This window comes from Arachis duranensis, chromosome 9 (assembly GCF_000817695.3).
Source record: "Arachis duranensis cultivar V14167 chromosome 9, aradu.V14167.gnm2.J7QH, whole genome shotgun sequence".
Lineage (NCBI taxonomy): Eukaryota > Viridiplantae > Streptophyta > Magnoliopsida > Fabales > Fabaceae > Arachis > Arachis duranensis.
In genome coordinates this window covers 40507159-40517471 of record NC_029780.3, presented here as the reverse complement: position 1 = coordinate 40517471, position 10313 = coordinate 40507159, and positions in this window count along the sequence as shown.

Here is a 10313-nt window from a genome sequence, read left to right as displayed (position 1 = left end):
AATAACCCACAACAAAGAAGAGTACTGGCCTCCTACACATTTGCAAATGCTAGACACTGTGGGAGTAGCATTCTTACTCCTAATGTTAATGTAAACAACTTTGAACTAAAGCCTCAACACATCACTTTAGTCCAAAACAACTGCTCTTTTGGAGGAGGGCCATTGGAGGACCCAAATCAACACTTATCTACCTTCTTGAGGATTTGTGACACTGTCAAGACCAATGGTGTGCCTCCTGACAGCTACAAGTTACTGCTCTTTCCATTCTCTCTCAGGGACAAAGCCACTCAATGGCTAGAAACATTTCCAAAGGAGAGCATCAACACTTGGGATGACTTGGTGAGCAAGTTTCTTGCAAAATTTTATCCCCCTCAAAGGATCATAAGATTGAAGACTGAAGTGCAAACATTCACTCAAATGGAGGCGGAAAATTTATATGAAGCATGGGAAAGATATAAGGCACTGTTGAGGAAATGTCCACCAGAGATGTTCACTGAGTGGGACAAGCTGCAGGACTTCTATGAGGGACTTACTCTGAAGGCCCAAGAAGCACTTGATCATTCAGCCGGAGGCTCATTACAACTCATGAAAACTACAGAGGAAGCTCAAAATCTCATTGATATGGTGGCTAACAACCAATATTTCTTTGCTCACCAAAGGCAACGCCAACCATCACAAAGGAGAGGAGTAATGGAGTTGGAAGGAATGGATTCAATCTTAGCTCAAAACAAAATGATGCAGTAGCAGATTCAGCAACAATTTGAGCAAATGGCCAAAAGAATTGATGGCCTACAAGTTGCATCAGTGAGTGCCACAAGCCAACCATCAACTACTTGGGGGCAAAATGAAGAAATTCAAGAGGAGCAACAGCAAGAGCAAGTCCAATACATGCACAACCAAAATCCTGGAACAAATGAAGTCTATGGTGATACTTACAACCCCTCTTGGAAAAACCATCCCAACCTCAGATGGGGAGACAACCACAATCAAGCTCAGTAGCCATGGCAAAGGAACTCAACTCAAAACAATTGGAAAAACACAAACCACAACAACCAGCCAAATATTAACCAAAACATATACAGAAAACCACAAAACACTTATCCCAACTCTAACCATTATCCACCCAGTAACCACCCAACTAACCAAAACACCTATCATCATCCATCAACACCCCAAAACCAACCAATCTCACAAGACTCTCAGAGGATTACTAATCTAGAGATGCTCATGGAGAAGATGATGAAAAACCAAGAATTGACAACAAAGAACCAAGAAGCCTCCATGAAGAATCTAGAAAGGCAGATTGGACAAATCTCCAAGCAGATTTCTGTTGAAAAACCATCAAGCTCACTACCAAGTGATACCATTCCTAATCCAAAAGAGGAGTGCAAGGCAATACAGTTAAGGAGTGGAAAAATCATGCTGAAAGATGAAGAAGCCACCAAGAAACCCAAGGAAAGTGACAAGAAACAATTTGAAAAAGAGGCAGCCAATGATGAAGATGCAACAGCAAGCAATCACCCTAATTGCTTTGTGAACTTGGATCTGGGAAGGCAATTGAGATCTAGACTCTGCTATCTAGTCTCTAGAGCCCTGATATCTCATTTTCCTTTTGGTTCTTCTGTGAACCCCTGCTGCAATTTAATTTCCATTTTTGTTTGAGATTTAGTCTATTTCAATTCATCTCTTGTTTAGTTAATTGTTGCACCTTAATTTTCCTCGTTTGAGTTCTGAAATCCCAGTCCTCAAATCCCTTTTTCATTCAAGTAATTTATATTTCTTGCACTTTAAGTTACTGCAATTTACATTTCTTGCACTTTAAGTTTTCGTCATTTAATTTCTTGTTCTTTAAGATTCAGCATCTTTTACTTTCATGCTCTTTAATTTACTGCAATTCTCTCCTCTCCCTTTACATTCCAAGCAATTTAGTTTCTGTTAATGATAAACTACTCAACCAATACTTGATTCGCTTGACTAAATCAACCACTAAACTAAAATTGCTCAATCCTTCAATCCCTGTGGGATCGACCTCACTCCCGTGAGTTTTATTACTTGATGTGACCCGGTACACTTGCCGGTGAGTTTTGTGTTGGATTGTTTTCCATACATCAAAGCCCAACATCAACGCGAAAAAGAAGAGGATCTACATCGGAAGATAAGGCGGCGCCGAGAATTAGAAGATAAGCTTATGAAACTCGAAGCTGATCTCAAAACTAAAGCTACTCGATCCACCCCAGAGGATCGCTCTCACAAAGATCAAGATCCATTCACCAGGGAAATTATGAAGACCAAAATCCCAAAAATTTCAAACTTTCGGATATGACTCTGTATGACGGCACCTCGGACCCCAACCATCATCTCAGCAACTTCAAAAGTAGAATGTACCTCACTGACGCCTCAGATGTAGTTCGCTGCAAAGCCTTTCCAACAACTCTTACCAAGACAGCCATTAGATGGTTCGACAACCTACCTCCAAAATCCATCTCGAGTTTCGACGACCTGGCCAAAAAGTTCCTGGGCCGATTTTCCATACAAAAGGACAAAGCCAAACATGTACCCAGCCTACTAGGAATCAAGCAAGGAGATCGGGAGAGTCGTCGTAACTACATGGAAAGATTCAACAAAACATGCATGGACATACAAAGTCTACCAACAGAAGCTGCCATCATGGGCCTCATAAATGGCCTACGAGAAAGACCATTTAGCCAATCTATATCAAAGAAGTACCCGGAATCCCTAGACGAAGTACAAGAATGGGCGCTCTTGACTTGGGGAAGCCTCGAGGTTCGGTTCTGCCTACTGAGATAAAGATAAAGAATCCAAGAAAAAAGAAGATCGCTCCGGAGAGAAAATCAAAAAATATCATAACTACACCCCTCTTAGGGTATCCATGGTAGATGTTTACAAAGAAGTATGCCGTACGGAAAAAATACCCCCAGCTCGGCCACTCAAAGGCAAAAGGGGAGGAGGAAATCGGAACGAATATTGTGAGTATCATTGAGTCCGAGGACATTCCACCAACGAATGCTTCGACTTGAAAAACGTCATAGAAAAATTAGTAAGGGAAGGAAAACTAGATCGGTTCCTGGCCAATCGGGACGAAGAACCAAGAAAAAGAAGAAGGGATGAAGATGTCGGACGATCTGAATGATCACCCCACACACCGGAAAGACATGTCCACATGATACACGGCGGATTTGCTGGAGGAGAAATCTCCAAATCATCCCGCAAGTGACACCTCAAAGAAGTATACCATGTCAAAGGCAAGAATGAGGCGCCAGACATCCCAGCAATCACGTTTACCAAAGAAGATGCATCCAAAATTATCTCAGGACACGACGACCCCATAGTCATCACAATCAAGTTGGCAAACGCCAACCTCCACCGTACATTAATTGACCAAGGAAGCTCCGCCGACATCTTATTCAAAACTGCCTTCGACAAGCTTGGCTTAGAAGAAAAAGAGCTAAGAGCATACCCGAACAACCTGTTCGGACTTGGGGATACCCCAGTACAGCCACTGGGATACGTATCGTTACATTCAACCTTCGGAAAGGGGAACCAATCCAGAACACTCAAGATAGACTATATCGTGGTCGATGTAAGCTCAACTTACAATGCCTTAATAGGTCGGACATCGTTAAATCAACTCGGCGCAATAGTTTCAACTCTACATCTATGTATGAAATTCCCAACTGCAGAAGGGATAGCTACAATAAAAGCAGATAAAAAAATGGTGCGTCGCTGTTATAACGAAAGTCTAAACCTCCGAGGCGAAGGAGGAGAGTTCCACAGAATCAAACTCGGCGGAGATCAGAGATGAGAAGAACTCCGCCCACGACCCGAAGGAGAAATAGAAAGAGTCCAGATCGGAGATACCTCGGATAAAACAACTAATATTGGCACGATCCTGAAGTCTATCCGGGATCCCGGCTGGTACAACAAAGACGAAGAAAACTCGGACCAGAACGGTCTCAGGCTGTAGAAGAACAAGTACAAGCACTACTAGAGGCAGGGTTCATAAGAGAAGTTAAATACCCACTATGGCTAGCAAACGTCGTCTTGGTGAGAAAGTCAAATGGGAAGTCGCGAATGTGCACCGACTACACCGACCTCAACAAAGCCTGCCCAAAAGACCCTTATCCACTCCCAAGCATCGATGCTCTAGTAGATGCCTCTTCGGGATATAAGTATCTCTCGTTCATGGACGCATACTCAGGCTACAACCAGATCCCAATGTATCCACCGGATCAAGAAAAAACCTCGTTTCTCACACCAAAAGCAAATTATTGCTACATCGTAATGCCTTTCGACCTTAAGAACGTGGGAGCCACTTATCAAAGGCTAATGAAGAAATTCTTCTCAGACCACATTGAAAAAATCATGGATGTCTATGTGGATGACATGTTGATAAAGACATAAAGTGATGAAACATTACTAACCAACTTGGTTCAAGTGTTCAACACCATACGGAAGCACGACATGCGACTCAACCCGGCTAAATGCACCTTCGCAGTGGAAGCAGGTAAATTCTTGGGCTTTATGCTCACACAAAGAGGAATCGAGGCAAATCCAGATAAATGCCAGGCTATACTCAACATGAAAATCCCAACCTGCGTCAAAGAGGTACAACAACTCAATGGGAGATTGGCGACCTTGTCCAGATTCCTAGCAGGGTCAGCAATAAGATCCCTCCCCTTCTACGCTATCTTAAGGAAGGGAAAGAACTTCGAGTAGACAACGGAATGTGAACAAGCCTTCCAAGATTTCAAAGAATTCATGGGACAGCTGATGTGTGGAAAATGATCCAACACAAAACTCACCGGCAAGTGTACCGGGTCGCATCAAGTAATAATAACTCACATGAGTGAGGTCGATCCCACAGGGATTGAAGGATTGAGCAATTTTAGTTTAGTGGTTGATTTAGTCAAGCGAATCAAGTATTGGTTGAGTGTTTGTGATTAACGGAAGCTAAATTGCTTGAAATGTAAAGGGGCAGGGAAGAATTGCAGTAAATTAAAGAGCAAAGAAAGTAAAGACGCTGAATCTTAAAGTGCAAGTAATATAAAGTGCAGAAACTTAGATTGTAAGAAATATAAATGGCTGAAACTTAAAGTGCAAGAAATGTAAATTGCTTGAATTATAAAAGGGATTGGAAATTGGGATTGCAGAAATTAAACAAGAACAAGTGAATTGCAATAAACAAACAAGTAGAAGATGAATTGAATTAAAGTAGATCTCAAACAGAAGAGTAAAAATGCTTTGAAAATTTAAGAACAGAAAGTGAGCGATGCTTAATTTGTAGCAATTTAAAAAAGGGTTGAAGATCTCAGGAGTGGAAGAGACTAGAAAATAAGTCTAGATCTCAAATCCTTCCTTGATCCAACAAGAACAATTGCAAAAGAAATAAAGGAAAGTAAATTGCAGAAAGAGTAGAAGATGAAGTAGTAAATGGAAATTGAAATTCAATTATGCAGAAAATTAAAGCAAGGGATCTTAAGGTGAGATTGAAACAGAATTTCTTCAATTCTTGACCCAAGATCCAAAATAAAAAGTAAAGAGTGCTCAAGCAAGAATAAGGAAGAAGAAAGATCAATTCTCCTTCCCAATTCTCTAAGATCTAAATTCCAAAAGTAAAAGCTCAAAAAAATGAAAATGAAAGTTAAAAGAAAATTCAAAAGTGATTCTAGAGGTCCTAACTAAATCAAACTAGCTTCTATTTATACACTTTCTATTCTTGGATTTTAGAATTTTGATGGGCTTTTAATTTGGTGAAGAAATGAATTAACTTGGATTTTTATTTGAATTTCAGCCCATGTGAAAATTTGCTTCCAGGAGGATGCTCAGCTCAAGTGGGGAGCTGAGCATTGAAGCTTTGTGTGGGGATCCTTTGTAGCGTGCCTTGGCTGGGAAAAGTACCAGGGGAATGCTCTGCTCACAAGGTGAGCTGAGCATTGGGGCCTTGCATGCATGCCTTGTGCGCGTCTTGCTCCCTGGCCGTGTCAAATGTTGCGCGCTCATTTCCTTTGGCCCGTGTCACGCTCGCTCACTGCACCAAGGAGTAGCGCTCTGCTCTCCAAGTGAACTGAGCATTGGCTCCTTCAAAGAGAGGTCCTTGGTTCGAGACTTGCTGAATGCACGCTGCTTTCTTTTCTTTGTGAAGGAAGTAGCGCTTCTCTCTCCTTTCTTCCTTGAGGTGCTTGGTTCGAATCTTGGAGGCTGCTCTTGGCCAATTCTTGGCTTATTTTCCTTGTGAGTAGCGCTTCCCCACTCCCCCTTGGTTCTTGGTTCGACTCTTGGAGAAGGCATTTGACAAATAATTTCCTTGAATTTCTTTTGATGAATGCCCGATAATGCTCCCTTGGTGAGCTGAGCATTGTTTTTCCTTTCCTTGTTTCTTGGCTTCAAATTGTGCTCAGCTCTCAAGGGGAGCAGAGCATTGAGACATTGCTTCCTTGGTTCATTGTTGTGCTCCTTTCGAGAGCATTGAGCTCTTGGGGAGAGCATTGTGGCTTCCCTCCTTCATTGTGCCATGCTTCCTCATTTTCTTTGCCACACTTTTCTTTTCCTTGAGCCACACTTCTTAAGCCACGCTTTCTTGTTTTCTTCTTTTCTTCACTTACAATTAATCAAAACAACCAATCAAAGTATCACCAAATTCACAAGGTTTATAAATCATTAAAAATTAATTAAATTTAGCTTAAACCTCATGATTTAACATCAATTAAGTGGTGGTTGTTTGATTCAAAGAAACCATACAATTCCATTCCAAATTACTTACTTACAAAGCAAGAAAGTGCATAAAACTTAATAAAAACAAAGAAAAAGACTAGTGAAACTAGCCTATCCTATCTCGACCACAAGAGGGAGAACCACTCATACTGTACCTCGCAATAGGAAGTTGGGCAAAAGCCTCAGCACTAATTAGAGAAGATGAAGGGGGATAACAACCCGTCTACTTCATTAGTAAAGCACTACAGGGGTCAGAGCTGAACTACCAGAAAATAGAGAAATTTGCCTACGCTCTGATACTTGCATCCCGACGACTTCGCCCATACTTCCAAGCGCACACCATTAAAGTTTGGACCAACCAGCCCATAAAAGGGATATTGCAGAAAACAGATCTAGCAGGAAGAACCCTACAGTGGACAATCGAGTTGTCCGAGTTTGACCTCCAATACAAGGCGCGGACAGCCATCAAATCACAATACCTAGCCGACTTCATCGCAGAATTCATAGACACCACAGAAATCCCCATAAGTGGAACATATACGTGGACGGTTCCTCGAATAAAAATGGAAGCGGTGCAGGTGTGATAATCGAAAGCAACCAAGGAACCCAACTTAAGCTTTCCCTGAAATTTGGATTCCCGGCCTTAAATAACCAAGCGGAATATGAAGCGTTATTAGCTGGTTTGAAGCTGGCTACGGAAGTTGGAGCTCAGAAACTCAACATTTATAGTGACTCACAAGTCGTTACCTTACAAATAACGGGAAGCTACCAAGCCAAAGATCCTACCATGAAAAAAATACTTGGATAAAACCAAAGAACAGCTCGGACAACTCGGGGAATATAGGATCTGCCACATACCCCGCGAGCAAAATGCCCGAGCTGACGCACTCTCAAAACTAGCCAGCATCAAACCAGGGGGCAACAATAGAAGCCTCATCCAGGAAATACTGCAGAACCCATCAATATCGGAAGAAGAAAAAATCCTAGCCATAACAGGTAGGGATCAAGGATGGATGACCCCTATAATTAACTACCTCAAAACAGAAGCGCTCCCTACAGATGAAAAGGAGGCAAAGAGGTTAAAAAGGGAGGCACAATACTACACTATCATAAACAACACCCTATACAAAAGAGGGATCTCAACACCATTGTTAAAATGCGTATCGACCTCCAATGCAAAGGAAGTCTTGGAGGAAGTACAAAGCGGCATTTGTGGCAATCATTTCGGAGCGCAAGCTCTCACCAAAAAGGTACTCCGGGCAGGATTCTATTGGCCAACTCTACAAAAGAAAGCTACCGAATTTGTAAAGACATGTCCACCATGTCAGAAGTATGTCAACTTTCATATCGCCCCGCCGGAAAAGCTCATCAGCGTAACTTCACCCTGGCCATTTGCAAAGTGGGGACTCGATCTTCTCGGACCCTTTCCTCAGGGATCGGGACAAGTCAAGTTCCTCATAGTAGGGGTAGACTACTTCACAAAATGGATCGAGGCAGAACCCCTAGCCAACACCACTGCTCAAAGAAGTCGAAAATTCCTATATAGGAACATCATTACAAGGTTCGGGGTTCCATATTCCATCACCACGGATAATGGCACCCAATTCACAGATGCAGGCTTCAGAAAACTAGTAGCCGACTTGAACATAAAACACCAGTTCACCTCCGTTGAATATCCCCAAGCCAATGCACAAGCCGAAGCAGCCAACAAAGTCATATTGGCCGGGCTGAAACGGAGAGTACAAGAAGCAAAGGGAGCTTGGGCCGAGGAACTTCCACATGTCCTGTGGGCGTATCGAACAACTCCACATTCCACTACGAACGAATCACCATTTCGATTAACATACGGAGTGGAGGCAATGATTCCAATAGAAGTTGAGGAAGGGTCTCCCTGAGTAGTCCACTACAATGAACAAACCAACTCTCAACTTCAAAGAGAAGAGCTCGACCTATTTCCGGAAATCCAAGAAAGAGCTCGGATCAGAGAAGAAGCACTAAAGCGGCAAATGGCTTCCAGATATAATCAAAAGGTAGTGCCAAGAGGTTTCGCTGAGAATGATCTCATCTTAATCTGAAATGATATTGGAACAACTCGACCCAGAGAAGGAAAGCTGGCAACCAACTGGAAAGGACCCTACCGAGTCATAGAAGTACTTGGGAAAGGCTACTACAGACTGTCCGAACTCGAAGGACAAGAACTCCCCAGATCATGGCATGCCTGCAACCTAAGAAGGTACTATAGCTAGGACAGGTAAAAGATCTTATCACAAGATGCACTCTTTTTCCTGAAAAGGTTTTTTAATGAGGCGTCAAGATTGAGATTTAATCCGACTTAAGGGTACAGAAAACTCCCGCATGTATATATTTGCACTTTCTTTGAATAAAATACATTTCAGATATTCTACAAATTCCCAAGACACATTAATCTGAAGCATTCATCGTCCGATTATAAAGCAACAGATCGAACAAGAAAGTGAAGAATAGATTCACTATACGATCTCGATAGGAATGATCGACCGACAAAGGTGAAAACGCGATTCACCTAAAGGTCGATTAAACTAGGACAGAAACCACCATCTACAAATCAGCAAAGATGAACACAAAATAATGCAAGAAGTTGTAAAAAGTAATCCCTGAAAGAGACCTAACCAAGGTCCAGGAAAGAGGATTGCAAAAACAACTTAGAAGAGATCGACCTAACGAAATCGATCCCCTACAAGACAAGTTGTAAAAAGTAATCCTTGAAAGAGACCTAACCAAGGTCCAAGAAGGAGGATTGCAAAAACAACTTAGAAGAGATCAACCTAACGAAATCGATCCCCTACAAGACAAATTGTAAAGGTAATCCCTGAAAGAGACCTAACCAAGGTCCAAGAAAGAGGATCACAAAAACAACTTAGAAGAGATCGACCCAACGAAGTCGGTCTCCTACAAAACAAGATAATCCCTGAAAGAAACTTGAACACGGTCCAAAAAAGAGGATTATCAAAAAACTCGACAGAGTCCAGTATGACGAAGTCGGCCCGAAAAAGATAAAGTTACAAAAGGAAAAACCTCAAAAAAGATCTGAACAAGATCTAAGAAAAAAGGATCACCTAGTAACGAAACGGGGACCGACATGAAGAAATCGGACTAAAGTAACAAAAAGTTATAAAAAAGTAATCCCAATGGGTTGCTCGAAAAGATCAATTGAGAAGATCAACCAACAGAGGGGAGATAATTCGACCCGATAGACCTTGACCTCACCACAAAAGCGATCAAAAGAGGATGGATAAAATACAACTCTGAAAATCCCAGGTCGCTTGAAGCCAACCTCAAGAGCCAAAGAAACTATTTTTCAAAATAAAGTTGCTAAAAATAGCAACTAGAGTATCAACATTCAACAAAGCATCATTTACAAAAAAAGAGTTCAAAGCCCACAAACCGGGCTATTTACACAAATACTTAAAAAAGGAGGTCAACCAAGATCTGGAGCCTTCCCGGCAACATCAGTACGGGGAGAAGGAGGGCAAGTCTGAATAGGCACAACATCTACAGTTCCATCATCCCGGTTTAAAATCTGACAATCCGGATCGAACGTA